Here is a 13,576-nt window from a genome sequence, read left to right on the forward strand (position 1 = left end):
ATTCTGCCCTAACAAAAAGCCAAGGCTGTTTCTTTATTAACCAATGAAAGTAACACATAGACAGATGACCCTCCTACATCAATGTATAAAGGTACAGACAGCAATTGGAGAAGGGACAGAAGCAGGAAGTGGAAAAGCATCTACGTTAGCAAGAGGTCCTGGCTTTTTTATTGTTTTTTTTTTCCTTTCTTTTCTTTCTTTCTTTTTTTCTTTTCTTTCTTTCTTTTTTTTTGTTATTACCTGCATCAGATTAGCCTGTAGGCAACTCTGTGGGACATTTTTTTGATTAATGTCTGATATGAGAGAACCCAGACTCTATAGTTCAGTGGCAAAGCACTGGCCTAGCATACAAGAGACTCTGTGCCCAATGCCCAGCTCTGCAACAGAACAAACAGAAAAAAAGGAAGTTTTTACATTGGAAGTGTATTGCTGTGAAAATTTAGCCACATACAATAAGAAAACGTGGGGCCTTAGAGATGGCTGATAGCAAAGTGCCTGCCATGAAGCACAATAGCTGAGTTTACAACCCAGGCAGCGTGCCTCTCCAACTCCGAGGAGCCTGAGTTTGCAACCCGAACTGAGTAGCGTGCTCTTCCAACTCCAAAGCTAGGTGAGGGCAGAGATGGGCATATGCCCAGAGCTTAGTTGATGGGCTCCAGGTTCCATGAAGGACCCTGTTTCAAAGAATAAGGGGGAGAGCTGGACAGATAGGTAAGAGCTCTCGTTTCGCCTCCAGAAGACTCAGGTTCGATTCCCAGATGCCCGTCAGGTGGCACCCAATAGTCTGCAACTCTAGTTCCAGCGCATATACTCATTAACTAACTAAATAAATACACCTTTTTTGTTTGTTTTTTGTTTGTTTGTTTGTTTGTTTTTCAAGACAGAATTTCTCTGTAGCTCTGGCTGTCCTGGAACACACTTTGTAGACCAGGCTGGCCTCCAACTCACAGAGATCCCCCTGCCTCTGCCTCCTGAGTCTGGGATTAAAGGCATGTGAAACCACCTATAGTTTAAATAACTCTTTTTTAAAAAGAAAGCATATTTTAAATAAATAAATAAGGTGGAATGGGACCAAGCAAAGCACCCAAAGTCAACCTCTGCCCTTCACAAACACATATATGCATGTGTTCCTACACACACATGTGTACACACCCACAGGAACATGTATATACAAAAAGCATACATACATAACATACACAAACAGTAAGAAAGTGTAGCATATTATCCAGTAACAAAATGAACACACAAAATTTATATCTGTCCTATAGGTAAATGACTTGGAACTGGAAAAAAAAAAATAGGATCCTAAGATGACAGCAAGGAAAGTTAAAAAGCAAACTAAGTTGTAGAAAATTATTTTTAAAAAATAGGCCAGTGAGATGGTTTAGCTCAGTAATGGTGCTTGCTCTGTAAGCCTATGACCTGAGTTCAAATTCCAGAAGCCACATAAAGGTAAAAGGATAGAGTCAGCTCCACAAAGTTATCCTCAGGCCTCCATTCGTTGGGCATGGCACATGTGCATGAACACACACACTCACATCAAGTGCACAGAGTAATAATTTTAATCAGTACTAGAGAAACCCCTAATGGCTTGGGAATTGGTAGACCAGTTCCCAGTGGAAGTGAAGGGGGTTAAGAGGAAAGAGAATGGGTGAAAATAATGTTTCTGTAGCAGGTAGAAGGCTTGGCGTGCTGGCGTCTGGAATGTCCATCATCAGCACAAAACAGAACAAAATCTTCAAGGAATTAAAGTCTTGAAAATCACCACCCTCCCCCACACACCTCGGCCTCACCCCAATAAAAGAGCTTGAGTTTGTCCCGTTGAAGGGCAGAGCAGGAGGCGGGGCGGTGTCGAACAGCTGGAGTGCCTGCGTGAGCTCTGGAGGCGGTGCCTCAATGCTCCACCCCTGAGCAGCTCACTAGGGAGCTGACCTTGAAGATGTAGACACGGGGGAAGCGGGAAAATCTGATCAAATACACTGTATTAGATTCTCAAAGAATAAATAAAACATCTTCAAAAAGGATGTAGGCATCAATGCAACTATCCAGTTAGAACACCCTACTAATTCTCCCCAAGATGCTCAGTTTCTCTACCAATGCCCGCTGGACATCAGAAGAAAACTTTTAACATGACATATGAAATCAGAATGCGCCAACAGGGAGCAAATAAAAACATGAAGGAAGGGAATAATTCAAGGAGAAACAAAAACAATCATTGAGATTCTCTAGAGGAAAAGAATATGATCGACCCACCCATGTGTGTGTGTGTGTGTGTGTGTGTGTGTGTACATGCGCATGTGTGCTTCTATGTGCGCATGCACATGTGCACATAGAAGTTGTTTATTTTCTTCCATGATAGTGGCCTCAAGGATTGAACCTAGGTCATCAGGTTTAACAGCAGCACCATTACCAGTTTAACTATCTTGCTGGCCCTAGGATGAGGGTGGGAGAGTGTAAGGCATTCATTGACTTAGGCAGTTTTGAAAGCTCAGAAATCTTCCGAGGTCCACTGTCACAGCTTGAAGTTGCTAAGACAACAAATGATTTCTTGTTCAGACGTTTTGTCTGTCAGGCATGCGATGGGTTCAAAGTTCCCACAAATTTCATTACATTAGCCCTACATTGTCTGCAGGAAACCCCAATGGACACCTGATGCTCTAGATGCCCACATACTGTATATTATATTTTTCTCTATCCATACATAATGTTTAATAATTTAATAATAATGTTTAATTTACAAATTACGCTTATCATAAAATTGACAATTAACATTAAAAATAGAAGCTGGAGAGATGGCTCAGCAGCAGTTAGGAGCTCTTACAGAGGGCCTAGGTTCAGTTCCCAGCACCCACGTGACAGCACACAACCTCCTCTAACTCCAGTTCCAGGGGACTTGATGCCTTCTTCTCAACTTCAAGGACCTCTGAGGGTACCAGGCGCACAGGAGGCATGCACACACATGCATACATGTAGGCAAACACCTATACATATAAAATAAAAATAAAGAAATCTTAAAAAGAAAGGAAGAAAACTAAGAGCCAGAGAGGTTAAGTAACTCTTCCCAAGTCACTGAGTTACAAATGGAGAAGCCAGGGTGCAAACACACATATACTTCTATATGTGCAAGAACAGTATCTAGAAAGACGTACCCCGACCCTTCACAGTGACTGTTTCTGTAATGATAATGAAGGTCCGAACAGTGCTGCGACCCTTTGATACAGCTCCTCATGTTGTGCTGACCTGCAGTCATAAAATTATCTATGACTACTTCATAACTTTAATTTTACTACTGCTATGATTCATAATGTAAATACCTGATACAAAACCCCAATCAAAGGATCATTGGACTTGGGGGTCACAACCTACAGGTTGAGAATTGCTGACCTAAAGTCTTTTAGACTGCATCTTCTCTTCCCGTTCAGATTACAAGACTAAATATAGGACTCTTGCTTAAATTTGAACTCCTTTTCTTCCCTTTATTTTATTTTATTTTGGAGCCATAGTCTCTCTCTGAGTTCTGATTGGCTGGAATTCACTCTGCAAGACATAAACTCCTAGAGATGGCCTGCCTTCCAAGTACTGGAGTTAAAGGTGTCACCCACTGCAAGCTTGACTTTGAACAGAACAAACTGACTTTTAGTATTTACTGAGCATTTACATTTTTTAAAAAGTGAGGCTGGGCACAGTGGCCCACACCTTTAATCCCAGCACTTGGGAGGCAGGGGCAGGTGAATTCCAGGCTAGCCTGGTCTACATAAAGAGTTCCTGTGCAGTCAAAGCTACACCATGAGACCCTGTCTCAGACAAGCAAAATGAAATGAAATGTACAAGGGTGATGTCTAAAATTCATGTTTAACTGAGTGTGCATGTTTCTGTTTGCTAAGTCAGACAGACTTGTTTTAAGCCATTCCTTAATTCCGTCACAATGAGATACCAGGTTTCCTGGAATCCTGCCGCCCTCTGATAAGACTATGACCTGATTCAGACATTCAAGTTACTACACACAGTGGTGACATATTAACTAGGACTGATTTAACAACTACGCCTGAACCTCTGACTTTGATTTATTTTTATATTTTATTTTATTGTCAGAAAAAGAAGCTGCATCAAATGGACGAAAATGTAGTTGTGAACAAACCACAATTTGTCTTAGAAAAATTCAACCTGCACCAGGCAGGGTTTTCTATCTCAAGCCTCCTGCTACGAAAAAGCAGGAATGGATCTCAACTGGCCTCCTGGCTGCTGGCGTGCCACCAAGGAGTCCCAATCTACATAGCTCGGGAGGGGAAGGATTTAGTTTCTGATATTCTGCCCTGAGGATGTCATTTTGAATGTCACTTCCTAGCTGCTTATGAAACCTAAAATAACAAAGCGACACAGGGTATTTCTTGGCCCCCAGCTGTGCCACCAGGTCACAGCTAAACAAACGAAAGCTCCATTGTTAAAGCGAGGCTGCAGGCAGAAGAAAGCCGAGCCCCACTGAAAGTCGGTTCTGTATGGGGGCCAGCCCTGGATGGGAGCGCCCCCTGCAGTCCCCTAGCAGTATCGCGGAGAAAGCGTGTCAGAGGATGGTTCCAAGGTCATTTGAAACATTGCCCTGGCTAGCAGTCTCTACCTGAAGGGCCACTTTGAAAGAAGGACGAGAGGTCTCATTCTAGTGAGCAGAATCAAAGGCAAAGTATCGAGTCATCTGAACTCGGGCTCAACAGAGAAAACAGGATCTTCTACTTCTGCTCAAGTTCCCAGGCAAGGTTGATGGTCAGTCAGTTCACTGGGCTGGTGACTGACATTTTGCCTGCTTTGGTGGAATTCTATGGATGGAATAGATGAGTAATTCTGACAGAATCAAGTATGCAAAACCCTAAAGTTTGGGTTAGAAATTCCATGATACAAAGATGTACTTGTTCTGCAGGATAAGACCAAGAGGAGAAAGGGCACTGTCTTGTCATGAGCATCCACATGCTACTTATACAGTGCCAGGGATGGAGCCCAGGACCCTGTGCTTGTGAGGCAAGGCTGGCTATCAGCTGACCTACATCCCTACTGGATCCCACACACCACTTTCTTTTTAAATATTTGTTTATATGTTCACAAGTGTGTGAGCATAGGTACGCTCAAGTCATAGGGCATATGTGGATGTCAAAGCACAACTCACAGATCTCTCCAACCACCTTGCGGGTTGCAGGGATAAACTCAAGTCGTCAGGCATTTACAAAAGCACCTCTACATGGTGAGTCAGTCCTACATCCTCAATGGCACTGTGGGTAGACTTTCCCTATTCTTATATCTGCAGGTAATCATTTCACCAACTGCTAACAAGTAGATTGTATTTTACTGTTGCCCATTTCATAGCTACAATGACGTAAGAATAGGTTTATAGCCAGGTGGTAGTGGCACAAGCCTTTAATCCCAGCACTCAGGAGGCAGAGACAGGTGGATCTCAGTGAGTATGGGGTCAATTTGGTCTCCAAAGGGAGTTCCAGGACAGCCAGGGCTGTTACACAGAGGAACTCTGTCTTCAAAAACTAAAAAGAAGAAGAGGAGGAGGAGGAGGAGGAGGAGTGGGAGGAGAGGGAGGAGGAGAACAGATGTAATATGTTCCTTTATATTATGTGAATATATACGTTGCTGTGATTGGTTTTAATAAAGAAGCTGGGGCTGAAGAGATGGCTCAGAGGTTAAGAGCACTGGCTGCTCTTCCAGTGGTCCTGAGTTCAATTCCCAGCAACCGCATGGTGACTTACAACCATCCGTAATGAGATCTGGTGCCCTCTTCTGACCTGCAGGGATACATATGGGCAGAACACTGTATACATAATAAATAAACCTAAGAATAAAATAAAATAATTATTAAAAAAAAAAAGAAGCTGACTGACCAGTAGCTGGACCCTAGGAAGAGAAGGGCGGAGTCAGAGGCGTTGCCAGCCAGAGAGGAAGCAGAAGGTTCAGGATGAGTGGTGACACCATGTGGCAAAACGAGGATTAATAGAAATGGGTTAATGTAAGTTGTAAGAGATAGCTAGAAATAAGCCTGTGGTATCAGCTGAGCATTTATAATTAATATTAAGTCTCTGTGCATCTATTTTGGAGGCGGTGGTCCAGACAAAAACTCTGCCTGCAGTAGATTTATAACTTAACTTTCTAAGGGCTCTTTTAAGGTTGGGGGTGATGGTTCACTAGATAAAAAACTTAGATTCAATCTAAGTTTGAATCCTAAGGCTCTTCTAGAAGCTGGGCTTGGCAGCATACACAGCATACGTGTGTCCTCTACGAGCTGGGCACGGCAGCATACATGTGTCCTCTACGAGCTGGGCACGGCAGCATACATGTGTCCTCTACGAGCTGGGCACGGCAGCATACATGTGTCCTCTACGAGCTGGGCACGGCAGCATACATGTGCACTCACAGCTCTCCCAGAAAGCTGAGACTGGGAAACAAGAGAATACCTAGTAAGTCGTGGGCCAGGTGGCTTGGCATATCCAGTGTCTTAACTTGTTTGATCCAGCCTCAAACAAGGTGGCAGGTGAGGGAAGGCAAACTTCCGAGGTTGTCCTCTGACCTCCATGTACAGGGCATGACACAACCTCGTCCATGCTCACACACAATTAAAATAAAAACCACCCTTCAAATTTGCCTATTTTCCCAGCAAGTAAAAGAAGGATCTAGCCCTCATCTTGCAAATGAGAATTCTCCCTAACTCAGGGATATGAAGCCTAAAGTTCTCTAACAAACCATTCATTTGCTCCATAATGACAGAATCTCATATAGATCTATCTCCCCAAGTATCCGAGGCTGGCCTAAACATCTGGTCTTCCTGCTTCCACCTCCAGAAGCTAGAATTACAGGTAGGTAACACCAGGCCCAGCAGAAGCCATATGCTCCCAAGCTTGGCGAGATGGCTCAAAGAGTAAGGATGCTTCATGCCAAGTCCAGCAACTGAGCTTGATCCTTGGGACCCACATGGTGGGAGGAGAGAACTGAGTCCCACAAGTTATCTTCTGACCTCCGTGAGCGTGTGGTGGCATAATACTCTCTCACCCATAGGTAAATCAATAGTTCAAAAACGTAATGTAAAAATACCTAATTGTCCCTCACCACATAACTCCACAGCACAGGACCAAAGGATGAACACAGATAATGGGAACCAGGTAAAAGTGTCACAGTGGGTTAAGCCCTGGGTATATCTGGGCTACCACCTACAAAGTGCCCTGATAGACACTGATAAGGAATTTTCAACTCCGCTTTGATAAACAGAGACCGGGGCAGGGAGTGAGAAGAAAATTAGAAACTGGTGACAGGGCAAACACGTGAATCCAATAACACCACTTCCATCTTTAGGCTTTGCTTAATTTGTTAACTCATCTTCCTATTTGTACATATGTGTAATATGTCTCTCTGTGTGTGTATGTACCATGTGTGTGCAGGGGCCCATGGAAACCAGAAGAGAGTGTCAGATCCCCTGGAGCTGGGATCACATAATTGAAATCATAATTGAATCATAACTGAAAATGGAGAATGTTGGGTTTTCTTTAAAAATTAATCGTCTACTATTTCTCAAAACTTGAAGATGCATTCTCAGGTAGAAAAGGTCAATAGGGGTTGGGGAGTTGGAGGGTCAAGGAAGACACTTGAGATGAACCTCTGGTCTCTCCATACACATGCACACTCACCCCCAAATATACACACATGCACACTCACCCACAAACATACACACATGCACACTCACCCTTCCAACATGCACACATGCTCACTCACCCAAACATACACACATGCGCACTCACCCACCCATACACACAGGCACACTAACCCCCAAACATACAAACATACACACTCACACATACAGACATGCGCATAGGTCACATGTATGTACATATATAAAGAGAAACTGACAGGAAGGAGAGAGGAGGGAACAAGGGTGGAGGGAAGAAGGCTCTACTTGGTTCCAGCACCAATGTAATTGGCCCTTACTAAATCACATCACTGTGAAAACCCAGAACTTTAAATGAAAAAAATGACCCTGTAGGTTTCCTAAGATAGAAAACCAGGTCGGTAGCAAAACATCAGACATCAAAATAGCTGTGGATTTCTTGATAGTCATACCAGAAGCTACGAGAATCCTGGAATGTTTTTTCACACCGCCTTTTTTTTTTTTTGATTGATTTTTATTGAGCTCTACATTTTTCTCTGCTCCCCTCCCTGCCTCTCCCCTTCCTTTAAACCCTCTCCCAAGGTCCCCATAATCCCAATTTACTCAGGAGATTTTGATTTTTTCTTTTTTCTTATTTATTTATTTATTATGTATACAATTTTCTGTCTGTGTATATGCCTGAAGGTCAGAAGAGGGCACCAGACCTCAATACAGATGGTTGTGAGCCACCATGTGGTTGCTGGGAATTGAACTCAGGACCTTTGGAAGAGCAGGCAATGCTCTTAACCATTAAGCCATCTCTCCAACCCGATCTTGTCTTTTTCTACTTCCCATGTAGATTTGACCCATGTATGGCTCTCTTAGGATCCTCATTGTTGTCTAGGTTCTCTGGGATTGTGATTTGACACACAGCCTTTCTTGGGAAACTACTGCAATACATACTTTAACAAAACTAGGGCAGATCCAAGAATGAATGCAATATTGGAGATAAATAACTGATAAATAGCTCCAACACAAGAGGGAATTTCTTTTTATTTTATTGCAAACTACATAAAAAAAGAGTGTTTTGCCCACACATATGCCTGTGCATCGTGTGTTTCCAAACCAGAAGAGGAAGCTAATCCGCTGGGACTGGAGCTAAGGTGATTGTGAGCCTCTGTATAGGTGCTGGGAATCCAACCCAGGACCTCTGGAGGACTGCCACAGTGAAACACATGGCCAAAGAACCAGCTGGAGAGGAAAGGGTTTGTTAGGTTACAGTTCAGCATTGCTGCTCACCACGGAAGGAAGTCAGGACAGGAACTCAAAACAGCAATGGAAACCCTAAGACAACTGACATCCATCTCAAGAATTTTTAAAAAGACATCAGAAATCTCAAAGTAATTGGAAAGAATGACATTATAGTGTTAGAGATAAATTTTAGAGGACTGGAGAGAGTGCTCAGTGGTTAAAGCACTTGTCCTACAAAAATGCGAAACAGAATCCAGATCTTCAGAACCCACATAAATGCCAGGTGGGCGTGGTCCCCCATAAGGAGAAAAGTGATTCCCCGAGCAAGCCAGGCAGCAAGACTGCCGTATCTGCAGCCATGGGTTTGATTGACACACTCCACCTCATGGGATATGGATGATTCCCAACAGTAACCTCAGGCCTCCCTGTGCAAGCACAAACACATGCAAACATACATAACACATATATAAAATGGGAGGAAATCTGGGGATGGTGGCACATGCCTTTAATCAGGGATGTAGAGTTAAATGACTCTCTGTGAATTCGAGGCCACCCTAGTCTACATAGTGAGTTCCAAGACAGTCAGGACCACGTAGTGAGACACTGTTTCAAGGAAGAAAAAAAATAAAAAAATAAAAAATGTTCTAGGCATGATGGTGTATGCCTGTTGTCCCAGCATTCAGGAAACTGAGACAAAAATCACAAGTACAAGCCAGGCTAGACTACATAATGAGATCCTGTTTTAAAAAACAAGCAAATAAAATTGGAGCCAATAAGGTATTTAAAAAGAAGGGTATGAAGCTAGGTGTATAGGGAAATGGGAATGGCTTGGAGACATTAGGATGAATATTGTCAAAATATATACTATGAAATTATTAAAGAATTAACAAAAATGTTTTTCAAAAAGCAAGCAACAACAAAACAAATAAGAATGCCACAAAAAATTTCTTCATAATTGTTTGGAATTGACATTAGGACCCTGAAGAGACATTGTCTTTGCCTCTAGATTTCCCAGTTGTGGCTTTACCTCAGGTTCAATTGGCCATGAAGAAGCACTATGGACAGCCCATACCACAGCTCAAGAACAGCAAAAGGGAGTCTTTGAGAGACACTTAGAGTAAGGGGAATGGGCGTATTCAATCTTTTAAAAGGTATTCTTATTGATTTAGAAATACACACACACACACACACACACACACACACATATATATATATATATTTCAGTTTTACATTTATTTATATGTGTGTGCCACAACACACATGTAGATGTCAGAGGGAAGTGTGTGGGCATTGGCTCTCTCCTTCCACCATGTGAAACTAGAGAACTGAACTCAGGTTGTCAGGCTTGGCGGCAAGAGCTTTTACCCACTGATTCCACAGCCTCATCACGGCATTTTCATACATATGTACTCTGTGCATATGGTTCCCCTGTTGGGGATATTTGATATCACATTGTAAATCCCAAGTTAGAATTTGCATTAAATTAATTAATTAATTAATTAACCTTGGGCAGGAGGCTAAGCTAGCAACTAGCTGACAGAAAGTAATTATAGAGCATCAGAGGGCATCTGGAAGACAGAGAGAGAGAGAGAGAGAGAGAGAGAGAGAGAGCGTGGAAGTAGTGGGAAGGGATTTGGAGTGGTGCAGTGAAGTGGAACATGAATAAAGTAATCCCACACTAACTCAGAATTGGGTATAATAAGAGGGTTCTTTTTTAGGGGGGACTCACAGATCATCATCCTCTGCACGAACCGGGAACAAGAACCGAATTCATCATCCAGCGAGATAGGGGAGAGAAAGAGAGTGTGATCAGGCAGATGGGCACCTTTTTGGTAACCAAGGCCACGCCCAGCCTGGTCCAGCCTCTCAAAGGCCATTGGCTGAAGGAGGGTCCCCATCACCTCCCCCTTTTGTCTAAATAAGAGAGTTCCAAACCCAATACAAAACTATATACAATAAGAACAGTTATCAAGTATAAAAATGAGAATTGCAACCAACATAAACAATATCAAGCAAGAAACATATGCTAAATGTTTTAATAATTATCCTATCCTAAGGAGTCTTGTATTAGAAATGGCTTGACAAAATCATGAGAGGAAAGTAACTACAACTATCTAGTCTTCAACCCCATTGAAGACCTGAGAAGGGAGATAATATTACCTGAGTAGGCAGGAAGTGCAATCAAGCAGCTTTCAAAATGTGCAGTAGATGACAGAGACAACTGGCTACCTGGGCAATCACCCAAAGTCTCATTTGTAACATTGGAGCAACCAACTTTGGCTAAGGCCTAGAGTAACTAACAGACCATTTTCAGAGGCAGGGACATTTTCAAAACTGTGTTACCCTGTCTTGGCGAGGTTTGGCAGTCTTTTTTCTTGTATCCTGCTTGTCCAGTCTGGACACCGAGCACTTGTCAGTGATCTAGGCATGGGAAGTTCCTTGCCCAAAAGCCAGTTTTGCCAAGAAGAAAATAAACTCCAAGTGGAGTGTCTTCGGTGCTCAACGTACTCCCAGGAATAGATCGGTGCTGCCAGGAGCAAGTGTGTCTCACGTCAACAGGACCATAAGTTATTTAAATGCCATATTCTACAGTTCTTTGAAGTGGTTGAAGATTACCTATTTATGCAGAATACAATCTCTATGTATCGAAAGAACCTGAGTAGTCTAACTATAAGTGTAACAAGTATGGAATGACTATTGACCTATAATTCTTAATACCTATATAGCTCAAAGACTAAGACTTTATATTAGAATATTGGATGATCTTTAAACAACTGTGCAACAAATAAGGGCAATGATCTCAAAATGTAAATAATATATAAGTATCTTGATCAGAGGTAGAAATGTATAATGCAATATGATAAATATATCCTAAAATTGTATCAATATACAAAATGTCTTAAACAGAAGTAGAAACATGCATGCATACAATCTGACAAAATAACTTTGCACATTGTAAACAGAAATAGGAGCATATTCAATATAACAAATATAATTTGAACTTGTATCAATATACAAGAATCTATACCAATGTCAATTGTCTATAAAAGCTCACAAGTATTCACTCTATTAATCACTATTATTATTAGTGTGACTAAGCTCACAGTAATCTACCTATTATCTTATTCAATTTTCTTTTTTTTCAAGTGAGATCCCTGAGGCTACAAAACTTCCACCCCAATACTATAACAATTATAATCACTTCCTAAATGATGTCCCTAACCCTGAGAACAACTTTGTTGGGAGGGGGACATCGTCTTCTAGAATTACTTCCAGTTGTCATGGGGCTGATGTTCTTCCTATGGGATCCTGTAAAACTAAAATGATGGTTAAGTTTCAAGACTGCTGTCTTGTATAATTGCAAATGGTCTCTGAGTAGTCGATAGGGTTTTTTCTGGAGTTCTTATTTGGAGTTCTGGCCAGAATGTTGTAAGAAGGTGCACCATTTCAGCTAACCAAGTTGGAATCATCTTGAGCAGCTGGTACTCAAAACAGCATCATGACGTCATATCAACCAGGTGAAGTCGCTGTTGTGGAGCCCCATCTTCTTCCTGGAAACTTTAAAGATCACTGCAGGAAAATTTATTGTTCATTATGGAAAACTCAAACATTATTAATATAAACATATATTCAATGAAAGGTACACTATAGACAAAAATAGGTATGAAGAAAAGTAAAATTTATCCTAAATTCCTCTCCCCACACACTCTCCCTTTACCCCATCTGCTTTCATGTAGTGCACCTGCGTGCATGTGGTCATGTCTCTGTGGGGGGGGTGTAGGTGTACTTTCTTTTTTTTTCTTATCTTTACTCTAGCTCTTTAGGAAGGCCTGCCCCCCACCTCCCAAACAAATCACACCGAGCCCTATTCTTACTTATGAATGCCCAGCCTTAGCTTGGCTTGTTTCTAGCCAGCTTTTCTTAACTTACATTAACCCATCTACCTTTTGCCTCTGGGTGTTTTACCATTCTCTATTTTTGGATATCTTCCTTTATTTCTTTCTCCATGGCTGGTTATGTAGCTGGATGACTGGCCCCTGATGTCCTCTCTCCTCTTTTCTTGCGCCTTGATCTTCTTTTTCTCCTTCTATTTATTCTCTCTGCCTGCCAGCCCCACTCATCCTTTCTCCTGTCTTGCTATTGGCCATTCAGCTTTTTATTAGGCCAATCAGGTGTTTTAGACAGGCAGAGTAACACAGCTTCACAGAGTTAAACAAGTGCAACATGAAAGAATGCAACACATCTTTGCTCATTAAACAAATGTTTCACAGCAGAAACAAATGTAACACATCTTAAAATAATATTCTACACAGGTTTCACTATATAGGTCTGGCTCTTCTGGAACTGTATATATAGCTGTCCTTGAACACACAGAAATTCTCCTGCCTTTGTCCACAGAGTACTGGGATTAGAATTGTGTGCCATCAAGTCTGGAAATATGTTTTCATCTTTTTAAGCATTTGGAAAACATTATAATAGGTGGCAAAACAAGAAACAAAACAAAATCAGAAACATATTCTAACCTTGGTCTTGCTCAGAAGTGTTCTATATGTAAATCAAGCCTTCCTCTGGAATAAAGTAGCATGCCAGATAGGCATGCAGACAATTCTGTAGCATGGGTGATACCCAGCTGTTTTCTCTGCTTAGTATATGTATGTGCCATGTGTGTGTCTTGTGCCTTAGGAGGAAAGAAGGCTT

Source organism: Myodes glareolus, chromosome 18, assembly GCF_982192425.1.
Source record: "Myodes glareolus chromosome 18, mMyoGla1.1, whole genome shotgun sequence".
NCBI classification, from domain to species: domain Eukaryota; kingdom Metazoa; phylum Chordata; class Mammalia; order Rodentia; family Cricetidae; genus Myodes; species Myodes glareolus.